Genomic DNA, 18,444 nt, shown 5'->3' with positions numbered 1-18,444 from the left:
TCAAATTCTTTTTGTTACAAAGTAGACTATATATGTTATTGTACACTGTATCTTAAGGATTTTATTTACTTATTTAATTATTTTAGAGAGAGAGAAAGAACATGAGTGGGAGGGACAGAGGGAGAGAGAGAGAATCTCAAGCAGACTCTCTGCTGGGTGCAGAGCCCAGCATGGAGCTCAGTCTCACGACCCTGAGATCATGAGCTAAAATCAAGATTCAAAGGCTTAACTGACTGAGCCACCCAGATGCCACTGTTATTATATATTGTATTTTTAAAATATACATCTTGGGAAGATCTTATCACAGCAATACTTTCATACTTGCTCTCTATTTCATTCATCAGCCTTTTTAAAGTACTAGTTTCTAGGACATTATTCTCTTTACCGCACAATTTGTAAGCTAAACCTCTTTTTTTCTTTTCTTTCTTTTTTTTTTTTGAAGATTTTATTTATTTATTTATTTATTCATGAGAGACACACAGAGAGAGAGAGACATAGGCAAAGGGAGAAGCAGGCTCCCTGCAGGGAGCCTGATGCAGAACTCAATCCCAGGACCCCGAGATCACGACATGAGCCGAAGGCAGATGCTCAACCACTGAGCTACCCAGGTGGCCTCCTCCTTTTTTCATTGAAAATTAGGGCACATTTTGAAAATTCACATAGCAAATTAAATATTCGATATTTTTGTATAATATTATAGCCTTCTTATCCACTCCTCCCCCCGCAAAAAAACAAAAAACAAAAAAACTATGCAGAGAAGGAAAGAATAATTCCAAAATCAATAATATTGTTCAAGGAGCCAGAACAGTTGATTACTATGTCTTGTGTATTTGTTTCTGGCATATCTTTAAGTGTTTTCAAGTACTTTATAGTGTACTTGAAAAAAATATCAGGTATTTAATAATACTTAGAGAGTGTCCATGTAGTGCATTTAACTCCTAAGATTTATGCAGCTCCTGGCAGGATAGCCCACTAAAAAAGGTAGTAGAAAGTCAAGTCTTCCAGCATAGAACCTTTGCCCCAATTCCATGACCTTTATTTCTTTCTCACTCAGTGTCCTCATCTGTTAAATGGGGATGATAATTCTGTCTCTACTTACCTAAACTCTGAATGGATAGCTAGATTTAAAAAAAAAAAAAAAGATTTTAAAATTTGGAATGCCTAATAGTAAAGTTAACTAGAACATAGTTGTACTATATATTAATACCATTTTCTCTGTTATTTCTCACTTACATGAGAAAGAACAGGCTACTAATTTGAAAATGCTATATAAAATTTTGTGATCAGTGAAAAGTTTTAGTTGGGAAGCTTTTTATCTTTGGCTTAATTGCCCTTTCAAGGGGACTCTTTAATGTTATGAAAAGAAGAACACTGAAAGTTACAAACTCATTTAGGAAAAAAAAAAAAAAGAATATAAGCTATCAATATGGTTTTTCCTCAGAGCTCTTAAGATGTATCTGAGAGTTCATTACTGATGGCTTTTGGTGTTTTCCTCATAGTACTATTTCTGTATTATTCCAAGAATAAATTATTAACATGAGATCTAATTTGAAATTCCATGCTACTTAAAATTACTGGGATGATAGTTTTGCCTTAGTGCTCCTTTTACACCAGCATGGAATTTACTAATGGAGAAATAATAATTCTGTTTGCTCTTTCCTTTTGTTTTAGTTGTCACTACCATATATATTGTGAATAAATGTTTGGGAGTAATTTTGCCTTTTAAGTATCATAAACATTAACAAATGCTGTTTGATTCACTTACAAATTATATGAGAAGAGCCATGAAATTTTCCTAACCTTTTCTGTAGCTCAATAAATCACAAACAGACAAGAAAGTTAAGTACTACTTCAGTGGAAAATCAGCAGACAGATGTAGCACACATTCCCCTCAAAATAATTCAGAACCTGTTTCAATTTATCAAATGCCTACTTTATCTGTCAAAACAATGTCCTTTCTCAAATAAAGGGCATTGTTTCTGTAGCAAGAAAAAGGTTCTGATGTATTGTTATCTGCAAATGGATGGCGGAATAATGGAACAACAGGCAGTGTTTCAAACTAAGAGATCAAAGGCCAGAATGCATTACAAATCTTGTTAAAATAAATGAGGGTAAGAGCATAATTCCAATAAAGACATTTATAGTCTGAAACAATCTCTCAGTCTTTTTAAAAGAGATCTTTAAAAATGAACCTAAATCCCCTTACAAACACCAAAAGATTTTTGCTGCTTCCCTCAGAGAAGTTCAATATTCAAAGAAATACAAAATCGTAGAACTCCATACAAGCTAGATAACACTACGTTTTTTAACATGCTGACATTGTAGCATCTTACTGATGCTACTAATCTGTTTGTTGCATTTATCTGTGCACATAGTATTCATGGAGGAAAGCACTTGTTCATAAAACATCCAAATTTAAAACATATTTTGTTATGAAAGTGTTTATCTAAATAAATTTGTTTAATGTTTTAGGTTAATTTTACCACATAATCTCCCCGCTTGTAAGCAATTTTTCTTAAGGAATCTCAATACTTGGATTTGTAACAAATAATATAAATCTTTTAATTGCAACTTCAGATGAGATACTTCCTTTTTTAACAGTATAAAGAAAACCCAGATATAATGAGGGCCATACCCAGCATTAAGGTTATAGTGTACTTGTACACAATCAGTTAGCTGTTATTTCCTAGCTGTTGTCATGCCCAAACATTTACTTTAACCTAAACGTGTCAGATATTTATGATGATTCCTGCAGCCTGGTTGATCTGGAGCTGAAATATGACAATATAGCCTGATGTGTCTATCTTCAGTATGATGGCAAGTTGTTCTCCTTTTCCTTTATTCTAGCTCTTTGTTTTGTTCAGTTTTGTTTTTAAATGCAACCAGACCTTTGTCAGTAGCCAGAGTATCTTCTTAAAACAAATCTATAACAATCTGTTGTTAAAAGAAATTCATATTCAGTAACAACCTTTGGAACTGAGGGCTATAAAATGCATTAATTCATGATCATCAAATGATAGAAGATGCATTTGTGACCATATATACTCACACAATCACATAGTTGAAATTTTTAAAAACTTGTGGGAAGTTATTAAAGTTGTATAGACTATATCAGTTATCTGAGGACAATTCCTGGAAATAAAAAATGTTTTGTTTCATCTAATGTAATATAGATTGTGATGTTTACTGTCTGACACTAAGATTGTAAGATACTGTGATTAAGCATAGTTTCACCATAAAAAATTTAGTTTCCTCACTTATACCAATAAATACATGAATTCAACAAGAGATATTTAAAATAAATGTGAATTAAGCAGTTAGAACAAAAGCTGGCATTAAGTTAAAATTACTACTTTTTTACAAAAATGTCTCTGTATTCACCAAAACCCTTGGCAAAGAGAAGATCCCATAAATACAATTTCTCCTCACAGTTTTATACACCCTATAAAAGGAAAATATTAATTGATGTCCTTTGGGACATTCTGTTCAAAATTGTCTAATAGGCCTGTATAATTTGTTCCAAAGTATTTCAATAGGCAATGTAGTCACCAATCCATGCCAGTCCAAACCTCTCCTAATTTTCTGTTATATGCCATTGACAGAAGGAATTGTAAGAGTACATCCTGCCCTCCCCTGAGTGAGCCACTCAGTGAGCCTGAGTGAGTTTGTGAGCCACAAACTCACTAAAAAATCATCTTAAACACTCAATTATTTTGTTCACATGTTCCAAAACATCTCATGTATCTAGGTCATAGACTTATGTAATATGAATTTAAATTAAAACCAGGCTTTAAATATTTTAAAATATACTATTCCACAAATTATCTAACTATTCATGTTTTTACTTCATTCAAAAAACATATAAATAAATACAGAAACATGCTGTATATTCATAAACTCATTTATATATTTATATATTCAAGGATGTGTATATATATAAATGTGTGTGTGTATATTTATAGACAAACACATACATAGTCTGTTTATCCATCAGCTTGTCCATTTATCTATCCATCTATCCAATGTCAGGAATTAAGACTTGAAACTTGAGTCAAACAGATTTGAATTCAGCTTATTTCTTAGGAACTGTATGACATATTCATAAACCTCTCTATTCACTTTTGTTCATAATCCCATTCTGTGACCTGAGTCACTCGGGGTAGGGCATGGCTAGGGGAACAGATCCTGCTTTCTTCTTCAGTAAACCTAAATTCTGGCAGAGATTTATCACAGGACCCTCATAAAACATATTAGTTTATTGCGATGTATGAAGTTTGTCATCTGAAAGATCTGAGTACACATATCCTACACATGATGTTCTTGAGTTAATTTCACTTTTTTTCCAATTGTATGGTGAGTATTAGAAAACTCTATACCTATAAGGGGGAATTTGATCTACGGTGCCAAGAATATATCTCTGTTTAACAGAATATGTTTGAAAGATGCTCTGGGCTTTCTCACCTATTATCATAAACTCTAAAGATCAAGTTGTTTATTTTTTTAAAACTATACACAGGATCTGTCTATGCTTAAGATATGTCATTTAAAGCAGAAGTACATGTGAGGGGCACCTGGGTGGCTCAGTGGTTAAGTATCTGCTTTTGGCTCAGGTCATGATCTCAGGACTCTATGGCTGAGCTCCAGGATGGGCTCCCTGCTGAGCAGGGGGTCTGCTTCTCCCTCTGCCTCTCCTCCCTAACTCATACACCCTTGCTCTCTCAAATAAATGAATACAATCTTTAAAAATATATAAATAAGTAGAAGTATATGTGAGATGAGAGAGCAGTTAATAAAGCATGAATGGGAGAGTCTTCATCATGGTGAAGTTTTTGTCTTGAAGATCTTCCATAGCGCACTCACTAGCAGCACCAATACCTCTAAGTACCTGAGTATGGGGAATGTGGTAGAGTAAGGAAGGGGTCGTCAGTGTCCAAATACTTCTTACACTTTACCTTGATTCTATGGAAGAACTAAGGAAGGGTTAGGACAGATATGTCACCCTTTGAATGATGTAGCAACCCATTATAACATTTAGAAATACATAGGCAAGTTTATGTGATAAAATAAATTCCAAAAAAATTCTCCATCAATTCAAGATTAAGAAAATCAAGAAAAAAAACTAAATCTTCACCCCCCCTACCCCCACCACTTCTCTCCAGAAGACAAGCACAAAGGACACCGGATATAAAGTGTAACATGAGTAATTCTGAAGAAAGAGATAAGGAGAAAAGATCATTCAGGGAAGAATTTGGCTAGGGCAAACTTTATTTAGAATCTGTTTCTATAAACACAATAGACAATATTTGGGTTGAATTCAAAGCCTACACAATTCAGATAAACAATGGTTTCTCTGCTTGATTAGATAATTTGGTTAATATAGAAAACTCAATGAGGGGAGAAAAATTAATCATTCAAATTGGAAGGATTTGCAGGGCGGATTACTCACTGGTTTAAAATTTTTCATTTTAAAAATAGTTACAGTAGCAGCTTCAAATATTTCATTGAAAAGAACAAGATAATGACTTACAAAATGAGTTATTTAAAACAATTAGTGTGGGATATCATTTAAATTGATGCATTTTGTGACTTAAATTGAGAAAGGTTAAGTATTAGAGAGACAGTTACAAATATGACTTATTTTTCCCAGTATCACACATATTTTTAAAAGCCCAGTTATCTTTTTGATCACTTTATCATGTCTTCTTTTTAAATTTTTGGAACATAATTGAAAATATTATCAAATTTTAAAAGAGAAATTATAGCATGAACACATATTCCCTAACAAACTATAAGAAAATATGACTTTACTAACAAACATCCTTATAGTTAATAAACGTGTATATTCTCCAAGGTTCTGATTAATAGGGAGACAGCAAACTAAAGCAGCAGTGATAATGCAACCATTTAAAACAACAAAAATGCCTCTATGAATATTAAGTCAATGACTTTCTTCTGAAATAAAAAATGTGTTTGGCACTGAAAATTAATGTGATTTCTTGCATGTAAATTACCATATTTTAAACAAAAGATATCTTCAAGAACCATTTTAATCTTTGCTATATTTTACATATAGTACTTTCAAATTCATATTTCAGTGTTGACATATTTCAAATAAAGAAAATGGACTGTTGTAATCCTTTGCATGGTGTTTTCATTCAATTAGCTCTATCTTTCTTTTTCTAAGCAAACAAGATGGCAATTTACTCAAAGTCAACCCATAATAACATATATCAGCCAGAGTCAAACAAACACAGTGCTGCTCATGCTACACCTTTTAAAATCAAACAATTTTAAATAAAAGCAAACATGAACATAAATAGTGTTTCCCTTTGGAATTTGACTGTTGACAGAAAAATGATAAAAACATAAAAATGGTTTGAATTTGTAAGGAAGTTAAATAATTCAGGAAATGTTTTATTAACTGATAGCAGAGAGAACAGGATTTTGGTCTTTGCATTATGCAGTAATGAAAGAATAAAATATATGATATGTGGCTTTAAAAAAAACTGTTCCTAACTGTATTAAAATTTCGCAAGGTAGTTGAAAACCACATTCTTATCAAGCGCTCACAAAAAAATATAATTCTGTTTAAATATTTTTTTAGGTTAGCTGCAACATTTTCCAAAGTGAAGGAAAAGTTGTATGTTAGTACATTGTTTTAAAAAGGGCTTTTGGCTTATATTTTCAGTATATTAGAACAGAAATTTGAAAGAAACAGAATCTGAAACTATAATCTATTGCACTGTTTGTTGCATAGAAACATTACTCTCATATGATGAAAATATAAAGTTATCACCCCCAACATATTATTGCCAAAGCATTTTTCTCTTAATTTCAACACAATACAAGAAAATATAAATAATTATATTGTTATGCAAACACAAAGTTTGTAAATGTTCATGATTACATATTCATACTAAATTTACTGACTATAAAACAAATATTTATTACAAAGCATAATTATTTGATATAATCATGCTCCAAATCATGTGGACTTATCAAATGTATTAAAAATTAAAGTTCTGTTGGTTTTTCACTTACTCTCACATAGTTTAAATTTCATATTTGTATAACAGAGATATGGAGTTTATATTTCTGAGCTTGGATTCTGAGTCTTCTATTTACTAGCTATGTGACACTTGGCACATTACTAACTTTTTACTCCAAGTATCTTTATCAGAAAAAAATGCACATACTATAATTGGTATGGTGAGATTGAAATAATGAATTGATTTAGGAGAGCTAGTGTAAAAAGAGTCTTTATTACTTATTTTAGGTTTCCTGCGTACTGCACAATGCTTACTTATGATAGTACTCAGTGCACCATCTCTGGAAAAAAAGGAAGCAAAGAGAAAAAAAAAACAGGTAACTTTACAACAGTTTTAGTAAATTATATGCTTATATGCCTTTCCTTTAGTGACAGGGGTATTTTAATTGAAAATATGACCTGAATTGTCCATATACTTATGTAACCTCTCTTTTGAACTTGCTGACCATTTGAATTAAAGGCAGAAATGCTGAAAGGAGTATTTTCATGTAACACAAGTAATATTATAACTTGGTACAACTTGTTTGGCATGTTGAACATGATATAAGTGTTTTGTTATATGCACAGTTTATGATCAGAGCTAAGGCACATTTATAACTTTTAGCATGGTATATCAATCTTAATATGTAATAGAGAAAATATAAAATAATACAACCAAAATGTTATCACTGTAGCATTTTTTTTTTTCAGTAAACTCTAAACCCAGCAGGGGGGTTCGACCTTACAACCTCAAGATCAAGAGTCCCATCCATGCTCTACTGACTGAGACAGCTGGGTACCACCATAATATTTTTAAATATGAGGAATTATTCAAAATAATTCTTACATAGGTTAAAACATAGACACTCTTAGTGTGGTTCCTGGCAGTCTTTTTAGTGATTGATAAATATTAGGACAAGAGGAAAAAATACTAAGTCTGCAACAATAAATACTTCATCTGCTATTCTCTGATGGGATATTATGCACCATCAGGATGAATGCAGTTACATGAACAGAGGCTCCTGACATAATATAAATGTACATAAGAAAGTATAAAAGCACTTAATATAAAACCTAATGTAAGAAAGAATATAGAAAAATAGTTTTTCAAATGTTAGGATAGTTATATTTGAGGAGTGTTTTCTTCTCCTTTATCCATTTTTAAATCTTAATATCGATTTTTATATTTATAAAACAAAGAGGAAGCATTTCTAAAATAAACATTTATATTTTCACTATACTATCATTCATCTTAATTAATTAGAAGAGAAATATATAATGAGTCTGTGCTTGTAGTTGTCCATGGATTTGCCTACTTTAAGTGTCAATATTATAGCTTCCCTCATTATTCTATTATTATTTTTAGTTCCCATATGGAGGCATTCGTTTATAGCCACTGATCTTTATTCCAAATAAATTGGTATAAAGAAATGAAGTATAAAGAAATGACTCATTCAGAGTCAATAGTCAAGGTGAAAGAATATATATGTAGGAGCAACCACAAAATTGCCATGCCACTATTTAAGTGGGTTCACCTGATACTGTGTATAACTTGTGTAAATATATATGATATGGACACTGGATATAATGATCATTTACCTGAACAGAACCATTTGTGTGAGCATGCCCTCTCTACAAATCTTGCTAACTGACAGTATACTCAATACATTTTGGGAACGTATCTTGTGCATGCTAGAGAGCAGTCTAAGCAAACATGTTCTATCATAAGCCTGCAAAACTTTCATACTAGTAAGGGTGTTTCAAAACAATTTCACCAAAAACAAGATTCTGTTGGGCTTTCTGGAAACCTCTTGTTTAAATAATCTTTTTAAATAAGTAGTCTTGTTTTTCAAGTGGGGGAACTTTTTTTTTTAAAGATTTTATTTATTTATTCATGAGAGACACACAGAGAGGAGAGAGAGACAGAGGGAGGAGCGGGCTCCATGCAGGGAACCTAATGTGGGACCCGATCCCGGGACTGCATAATTATGCCCCCAAACAAAGGCAGGCGCCAAACCACTGAGCCAACCAGGTATCCCATCAAGTGGACCTTTAAAAATGACATTTTCGGGATCCCTGGGTGGCGCAGCGGTTTGGCGCCTGCCTTTGGCCCAGGGCGCGATCCTGGAGACCCGGGATCGAGTCCCACGTCGGGCTCCCGGTGCATGGAGCCTGCTTCTCCCTCTGCCTGTGTCTCTGCCTCTCTCTCTCTCTCTCTGTGACTATCATAAATAAGTAAAGTTAAAAAAAAATTTTAAAAATGACATTTTCAAATTATAAACCTTTTAATTCCATATAAAATATTAAATATATAAAATTATGCCAGTTATATAACTAGTCCATGTACTATGGGAAATATTTTATATACTATATGTATGTACATTCTTAAATTCAGAACAAAATAAAAATTATTAACATTTGGATTCATGTAAGGATAATTAGAGATAAATAAATATGCCTTATTTATTTATTTATAAATTTAATAGTGTTGACCATCCACTTTCTCTCTCACTCAAATTATCTTCTCCATTACTGCCTTGGTCATGTAGAAAGCAAATCCAAAAAAAATTAATAATGCCTGAAATGAGTTTTACTCTAAAGTATATTATTTGTGTTATAAATGTATTATATTTTAGAGGTGGGTGAATTTCTCCCTGGGTATTGTTGGTCAACTTGTTGGTACATAATCCAGATTCTGCTTCTAAGTAGTATAGATCAAAAGCATATGAAAAATATCTGGAGTAACATAAAATCATTGTTTGATTAATTTTACATAATAAAGTTCTGATCAAAGACATAACCCTAGAAATACTAGAAATACATGTAGGGATGATAATGAATTATTAAATATCAAAAAGGAAAGGATGATAATTATTTTTTTAAAGATGGTAATTTTTTTTTAAAAAGGATGTAATATTTAAGGCTCAACAATTTTCAGGTACAAAAATAAATTCATTTATATATAGTATATCATTTTAAATTTACTTAAAAATAAGGAAGATAAATATTTTCCTGGTAATTTTTCAGAGGAGGAAATAAAGGCCTAGAAGACTTAATAACTTGTTTTAGTTTTCTCAGCATTGAAAACCTTAATTGAATGACACCTGTTGTAAATGCAAATAGCATTTATAAAAAGTCACAAAATGTGGGCAGTCATGGAATATCAGTCCAATATACATAAGTGATGCACATTGTGAGTGAAGCTGGCAAGCTAAAGCTAAATATCAAACAGCTAAATGTATATGAAGATAAAAATATAAATATTTTACCAAAAATTGAAGAAATATAGATTGGTTAATATAAGCAATATCGTCGGGGCGCCTCAGTTGGTTAGACAATGGACTCTTGATTTCGACTTGGCTCAGGTCATGATCTCAGGGTCATGACATTGAGCCCTGCCTTGAACTCCATGCTGGGTGTGGAGCCTACTTAAGATTCTTTCTCTCCCCCTCTCTCTACTCCTCCCTCTCTCGTTCACAATCACGCTTGCTTTCTCAAAAAAAAAAAATGTGTGTGTGTGTGTGTATACATACACACACAATGCATGATATCTTCAAATTTTTCTGACGTGTTACCTACAAAATCTTCAGTAGACATAATTAGTATTAGATAAGCACAAAATATATAATAAGTAAAATAAGTTTTTAAAAATAAATTTAGATACCCATATTTTATGTAGTGGACCCAGATTTTTACCCTGATTTTCAAAAAATATAGAGTCTATGATTCTTAGAAGACTTTGTACTGGCAACTATATATCTTTCAAGGCAATACTAACCATGACACTAAGTACTGTAGTATTTGGAAAGATATACAGTAAAAATGATTGCTTAATGACAACTTTAAAATGAAAAATTTCTTGCCTAATTAAAAGCATGATAATTAATGGTATCTATATTGAACTCTTCTGGAGTTCCTATCCTCTTGAGTTACAAATCAAAATCTAGGAATGTGCTATGCTCATGTGTAGGTTTTCAAGACTAGAGCCAGTTAGTGATATATGGTTTATTCAACTACATCTCACCTAAAATTTATGGAATTATTTTGGGATTATGTGACATGTAGAGTTCTATGTGTTATACCTCAAGCCACCTTCAGATATGACCCATGGTCCTGGCCCAAAGAACAGAATGAAGCTTTGTTGCCTTAATTGTTAAATATTGACCAGTGACCTTGTGAGACTATTGGTCTTGTTAAAAGAGGTAATTTTGACTATTAATGCTAAAGTAAATTAATAAACAAAAATGCTTGGCCTCATACACATAATCTATAAACATTTACATGCCATCATGAGACTAGCATTCTAATTCCACACAGACTTCTGAATTCTTTTTGCTCTGAATTCTGCTTGCTTTGTTTAATGTTCTTCAAGATTTTCTTTAGTTTTGCTTTAACTTGATTTGATTTGTATAAAGGTATCAGGGAATATCAGATCAAGTTACTGGAAGCAAAAGGGTAGAAAATGTCAGTAATGAAAATAAGGCATGTCATAATACAAGTGTCAGCCTATAAATATGGGAAAGTTTTCTGGATAAATCCAAGGAAATCAATTGGAGCACAGAAAAAAAAGAAATGTGGTCCTGGAGATGTAAAAAGGATTCAAAATCCTGGGAGTCTTAGCACTCACAGTAAAACTTGGATATTCCAGCTGCTAAGAGAGAAAAGCCTTTAGTCCTCTGACTTGCTTTCTAGTGTCTGCTTGTTATGGGCAGCTGGGAGTAGGGAGGTGTTGACCATGAACAAATGAAAATATAGGTTAATCTTATCCTAAACAAGGCAGGGAAAAGGTAACAAGATAGGTTCAGGTCGGGGCAGTTTCTATCTCTGTAGTTCCTACACATTCCCAGAAATAGGTCTGGTGGAAAATCTCCCCCAAATTGACAATTGAATGTGATCAGACAAAAAAAAAAAAAAAAAACTGCTGATATTTTATTAGACCAATAAAATAGCATCAGGAATGTGAGTTTGAATGCAAGCTTTAATATTAAAAATAGAGTGTAATGGGCACCCTGGGTGGCTCAGCGGTTTAGTGCCACCTTCAGCCCAGGGCCTGATCCTGGAGACGTGGGATCAAGTCCCACGTAAGGGTCCCTGCATTGAGCCTGCTTCTTTCTCTGCCTGTGTCTCTGCCTCTTTCTCTCTCTCTCTCTCTATCTCTGTGTGTGTGTGTGTGTCTTTCATGAATAAATAAATAAAATATTTAAAAAAATAGAGTGCAAAAATGGCTCTAGAATTAATTACTCAAAAAATAAGAGTTTAAAAAATTTGTATAAAGTGTTATAAAGAAATTAAAACCCTTGAGTATAATCTAAAACATATTAATATCTAACCATTAAATAGTTTACCATGCTGCACAAACCTGCTCGATGTTTACCCATTTAATGCTTACAATTTTATAATGTAAGACCTCATATATGGTAGGAAGAGGTACCACTTTAATTTTCTTAATTTTTTTTCTTATAGTCCCACTCTGGGGATCCAGCCAATTTCAGAAAACAACAGTAGTGGGACCTGACAACATTTTGAACCATCCACTAGTCAAGAAAACTATTCAAACACTTACATACAGAACTCTGAAATTAAGCTTTGGTCCTGCCAGTCCCTGTCAACAAATGGAGAGAAATAACTATTTTGTTCTTTGTGAAAGGAGACTTAACATTTGCATTCCTACTTTTTTCTATCTTACACCGATTACGAATGTGAATTTACATATACAAGATTGTTTAGACCACAGAATTTAAGGCTAAATTTTTTGTTTTTTTATTTTTTATTTTTTTTTCTTTTTGTAAAGATTCATTCATTCATTCATTCATTCATTCTCTCTGTGAGAGACACACAGAGAGAGGCAGAGACATAGGTAGAGGGGGAAGCAGGCTCCCTACTGGGAGCCTGATGTAGGACTTAATCCCAGGACCCTGGGATCACATCCTGAGTCAAAGGCACATGCTCAACCACAGAGCTATCCAGACATCCCAAATTTTTTGTTTTTTAAAGGTTTTATTTATTTATTTGATAACGAGCACAAGAGAGCACAAGTGGTGGAAAGGGAGAAGCAACCTGCCCATTGAGGAGGGAGCCCAATGTGGGGCTCAATCCCAGGACCCCGGGATCATGACCTGAGCCAAAGGTGGACACTTAACTGACTGAGCACCCAGACACCCTTCTTAATGCTACAATTGATAGTAGTCCACATACAGATTTATATTATCAGCCTATTTTTGAGACAGTTTCCATGCATTCCACTTATTATATCTGAAGACTCATTCCTACTTTCTTATACATTTTTTTTGAAAAACAGCTGAAAATTGATACTGTATATTTGAGTGGTTAAAAGTGTAAGTTCAGTCAAACATATCCATATTGAGTTTTTTTTACACATAAAAGTTCTTAGTTTATTAGTCCTCTCATGAAAAATCTATATAATCACCACAATAAGCCGCTGCAGAATCTTTATTCATTCTATTGTCCAACCTTCACCTCACTTCTTTTTTCCCAGCACCAACATTGGCTTTTAAAGTCCCTTTGACTTTCTTCATTCTGTTTTTGTGTTCCTTTCACTATTTTCTAGACGTTGTTTGCTTCTCATACAGGCCATATCTTGCAAGTCTATATTTGGGTTCATTTTTTTTTTTTGCATAATCTAAGGAATCATAAACCATAACAAAGTCTCTTGTCTTGCCACCATCAAGTGGGTTCTGACCCCAAATACGAAGATTACATCTAGTATGATCCTGTACATTTTGGCTAGTTTTTCCTGAATTTCTGTCTTAGGTATTGTTGCCTTTCCAGGATTAAGGACAGCAATGACCATTTAGTTTCCACTAAAGTAGTTGGTTGGTCATGAACTTCCTGGTCCAGGTAGTTACTATGTTGTACATGATGGTGGCCAAGCTTTAAGCAGCCAGTAAGAAAATATTGCAATCTCTTTTTTCCACCTTCTAAATAGATACCCTTGGAAAATGCCTCAATCATTTTAAGCTCTGGTTTATTCAACCACAAGGGAGGCGCCATAGTTGCCTCTATCTAAGAAGAATTTGGAAAGGATTAAAGCAAAACTTGGTTAATTCACTTTGAAATTTTCAGATATCAACCACGGATTCTCACATTAAGTTACAGAAAAGGGAACAGGCCCAATAGTATAACACACTAAAAAAGAGACTGGAAGCTCTAAAAATAAAGAAGCATTTTTTATAGAGTCATATTGGGTGCAAGCAAAGGTTGATTATATGAACAAAAGAGAAGGATTTGCTAATATCTAATTAACAGAAGATTTTACTATCAAATTCTAAAGAGAGCAATTAGAAACACATTGTTGTTTTCCTCTCAGGTTTATAAAGTTATTCACAAATAAAATTGTATAGGAACCCATATTTTCGTTGTCTACCTTATTTTTGAGAGAGATTTTTTTTTCTTCGTAGATATGGACTGGTAGGCAGCTGCAGTTTCAAAGTAGCCGTGACCAGGTGGGTGTAGACATGTGCATTTGGATTATTGATACCTATATTTTACCAACTGGTATGTGTTTTGAATATTAGTGCTTGGTAGGTAAGGAGAATTAATATCATTTTAAAAAAATACTTATTTATTTATTCATTTATTTGTTTATTGCTCAAGCAGGGGAAGGGGCAGAGGGAGTGAATCTCCAGCAGAGTGTGTGCTGAGCAGGGAACAGATTTAGAGCTTGATTGACTCATGAGATTATGACCTGAGCCAAAATCAGGAGGAGGTTATTTAACTGCCTAAGCCACCTAGGCATCCCTAAGATCATTGATTTTGTTTTAAGTTTGAAAAGTAGAAATGTATATTTCATAAACATTTTGAGATCAACATCTTAAAATAGATAAGATATGAATATATGAATAAGGGTATATAAAAATAGAACATACATTATATATGTTTCAGGATTGAAGAGGTTTTTTTTCAAATGCTCCAACATTTATCTGTTTTTAATTAATGAGGAGACTTAATATTTTTTCAAAGGATAACAAGATTCACACTTGAGTCTTCTTACCATGTACTCCAGAAATTACTACATGGAAATGTATTACAAAAGACTGGTTTAGATTTTATTTTTTTTATTTTATTTATTTATTTATTTATTTTTTAATCTTTTTATTTATTTTTTTTTTTTAATTTACGATAGTCACACACACAGAGAGAGAGAGAGAGGCAGAGACACAGGCAGAGGGAGAAGCAGGCTCCATGCACCGGGAGCCCGATGTGGGATTCGATCCCAGGTCTCCAGGATCGCGCCCTGGGCCAAAGGCAGGCGCCAAACCGCTGCGCCACTCAGGGATCCCAAAATTTTATTTTTTTTTAAGATTTTATTTATTCATGAGACAGAGAGAGAGAGAGAGAGAGAGAGAGAGAGATTGAGAGAGGCAGAGGGAGAAGCAGGCTCCATGCCGGGAGCCGATGTGGGACTCAATCCCGGAACTCCAGGATCACACCCTGGGCTGCAGGCATCACTAAACTGCTGTGCCACTGGGGCTGCCCCTGGATTAGATTTTAAAGCCTTAGCTGGGCATGGTCTTATTAGAAATTGTGGCTATTAATACCTGTTTTAATTACTGCTATATTCAAATCATTTAAATGTCTAAACCAGAACTTTTAATTTCAGTAACATACCCTGCTAGTAAGGATTTTTCTTTATTTCCATCGGCTAATATATAGACTCTTATAAATAATAGGATTTTGAAGCCGACATGATTTTTTTGGGTAAATTATAGTCCAATCTACTAGTAATGTAAATTAATAAACTAGGATCAAGAATATTTTAGTGACTTGGTCAGAATTACATTACAGTTGGAGGACAAATCAAAGATAAAATTACAATCTGAATCTTTTCACTAGGAAAGAAGAGAAGGATAAAAAAAAATTCAAAGTACCTACAAAATTTCTTTGTGTTCATATTTCCTCTGTATATTGTGTTTGCTCATTTCCTAGATAGGACCTTACTATGCCAGCCATAATAACTAGACAGAAGAAGAAAGAATGGTTATTTGCATTCAGATTCATGACTGGGGAAAGAAGAGAGCTCAGAAATTACTTATAGTTGGTTCAGTGATAGACTTCCTGGCCTCTCTATCTTCACACCACTCTAATGCTTTTAGACAGGATGTTTTCACAACTCTGAATGGACCTTCTGAGGATTTGGCTTCACTGAAGCACTACTTTTCCCCAGTATAAACAAAGTACTAAATTAAATAGTTCAAGTGCAGAGCTGGGGAATCAGGAGGCCCAGTGTGTTAGCAAATGTTAAGTTCAGCTGCTTTTAACAAGACTTTAAATAGTGGTGACTTAAGGCAGAACTCTGTTTCTCTCATGTTTCAGCAAAGCGGGAGATAAACATAGGACCAAACTTTCTGTTTATGCAAGAGGGGAAGATGCTTCAAACAAATGGAAGGATTGGTTTTCATAAGGAATGTTCTTGGACTGTCATAACAGGAGTAAAGTCAGAACACATAGGTAAAGAAGCAGAAAGATTGGTCATTCTGGTGGTGGGCCTGTAGAGCAGGCTGTTCACAGATTATTCCTTTAATTTTTGAAAGTAAGTCTGAGAAAGGATCATTAGCAGGGTATGGACTTGGTTGTGCATTCCTGTGGAAACACAGGGTTTAGAGAGGAGACTTGATGATAACTTAGAAATTATATAAGCTACAGAGGCCAATAAAGAAACAGTGGACCCTGGCTGAGATTCTGATACATGGGTCCATCCTGGAAGACTGTCAGAGTTCACAGAAACTAAAGTTGTGAATAAAATGGTAGTTATGTTAGGTTGTCTTTCACCTTTTCGCTTATCACACCATGAGCTCATCAGATGAAAGAGCTGTTTTAAATTCTGCATCCCTAACATTTCATGCAGATTGTATTGACAAACACTTTGTTGAATGAATGAATGGTGTACATTATTAAAAATGTGGGGTAATCATATTTTTTCATGTTCAAATATTATGTCCAAGGATAATGCTGTATTAAAGACAGCTTTTTGCATGTTATGTACTAACATTCTTTTAGCATATGATCCCTGAAACTCATAGTAAATGAAAAAAAAATGCTTTTATATAGAGCCTGTATTTTGGTTTAGACTCCACACTAATTCAGTGCTCAAAAAGAATAATCAGAATTCGAAATGCCCCAGGCCGGTATGATTTCTACATAATACCAATTTCCTGAGATTTTTAAAACATTGCTTACAATAGGTCACTTTGTTTCATTCTAACCCAAAACCTAAATACAGCAGTAACTTTTTTTTTTTTTCCTCTGCAGGCTGTATTGTTCATATCTGTGGAGTCTTCTTGAAAGACAAGAAAACACCTAAAAATAAGGCCTAGGAACTCTACTAAATGGCCATAAGATTCTTCACAAAATGGAAAATAGTTATACTGATTATTTCAGTGCCAGAAATGTTCCATGGTTACAGGTTTGGCACCTTTTGAAGTTGCACTTTCTCTTTGAGGCTGTTAAGGTGCTATTTAATGAATCAATTGAGTCATTTAATCAATAAAAGTATCCCTGTCTCCTAAAAGAGTTAATATGCCTTTTCAGCGGTGCTTCACCTATAAAAAAGAAATAGTTAAAACACTCAACAAATCAGATTTAATATTGTTAAAATGCACATTTTTCAAACAATGGATTCTTCTCTACCCCAATGATATACATATTATTTGTAAACGAACTCCTAGACTCACGTAGGAAGAAGCATCCTCTGTTTAGAAATGTCAATGGAATGAAACACTGTCATAGAATAATGATCTCTTGTTCCCACATAAATGCCTAGGGAAAACTAAGATGTTCATTTTCAAAGCAGGAAACATTGATCCACTGGGTATGTCCTATTAAAATGACTTTATTTTATTCCATCAAATAGCAGATGTAAATTCAGTCATTTAGTCTGATAGATATGGGTTCCAGAGAATGACATTTGTGTGCTATAGTACTACCAAAGAGATGAAAATCATTGCATTTTGCTTTGCTTTATTTGTCAGCAAAACAGAATTAAGTTTGTTCATGAACACCCTAAGGTTTAATATTGGCAATTTAGAAATGGTATATACTGATTTTATTTTTTTTATTTCTTTTAAGTAAACCTTTTCCAGATCTAATAGTCATTCAGTTACATAATTCTGAATTATATGCATTCTATTGAGAATTCTACATATTGTTATATATCAGAAAGTAGGCACTATAACACAACATCTGAAGATTTGTGGCCAATGACTGTTCAAATGAAGGTAAATGTTACCATAATAAAAAAATGATGGAGATTCATGCCTGGTTTTGATAGTATTTTAATCTGAACAGCAAAAAGAAAAGATGGCCAGAGCTCCGGAGGGAAAGATGGAAAAGCATAGAGATTTATATGTTCAAATAATGTGCATGTACATACATATAAGTCTGTGCACAGATGATCTGTA

The 18,444-nt window shown here is 33.5% G+C and overlaps 1 long non-coding RNA gene across 1 annotated transcript; it reads left to right on the top strand.

Moving 5' to 3' along the window:
- The first annotated feature begins 7,272 nt into the window (after nucleotides 1–7,272).
- On the top strand, nucleotides 7,273–17,539 carry LOC111091779. The gene is made up of 4 exons (XR_005376023.1): nucleotides 7,273–7,365; nucleotides 14,446–14,490; nucleotides 16,361–16,495; nucleotides 17,297–17,539. It is a non-coding gene; the product is annotated as an uncharacterized LOC111091779 (long non-coding RNA).
- Nucleotides 17,540–18,444: the final 905 nt, after the last annotated feature.

This window comes from Canis lupus, chromosome 22 (assembly GCF_011100685.1).
Source record: "Canis lupus familiaris isolate Mischka breed German Shepherd chromosome 22, alternate assembly UU_Cfam_GSD_1.0, whole genome shotgun sequence".
Classification (NCBI taxonomy): domain Eukaryota; kingdom Metazoa; phylum Chordata; class Mammalia; order Carnivora; family Canidae; genus Canis; species Canis lupus.
The sequence above is the reverse complement of the archived record's forward strand: the minus strand, read 5'-3'. Positions and strand labels throughout refer to the sequence as shown.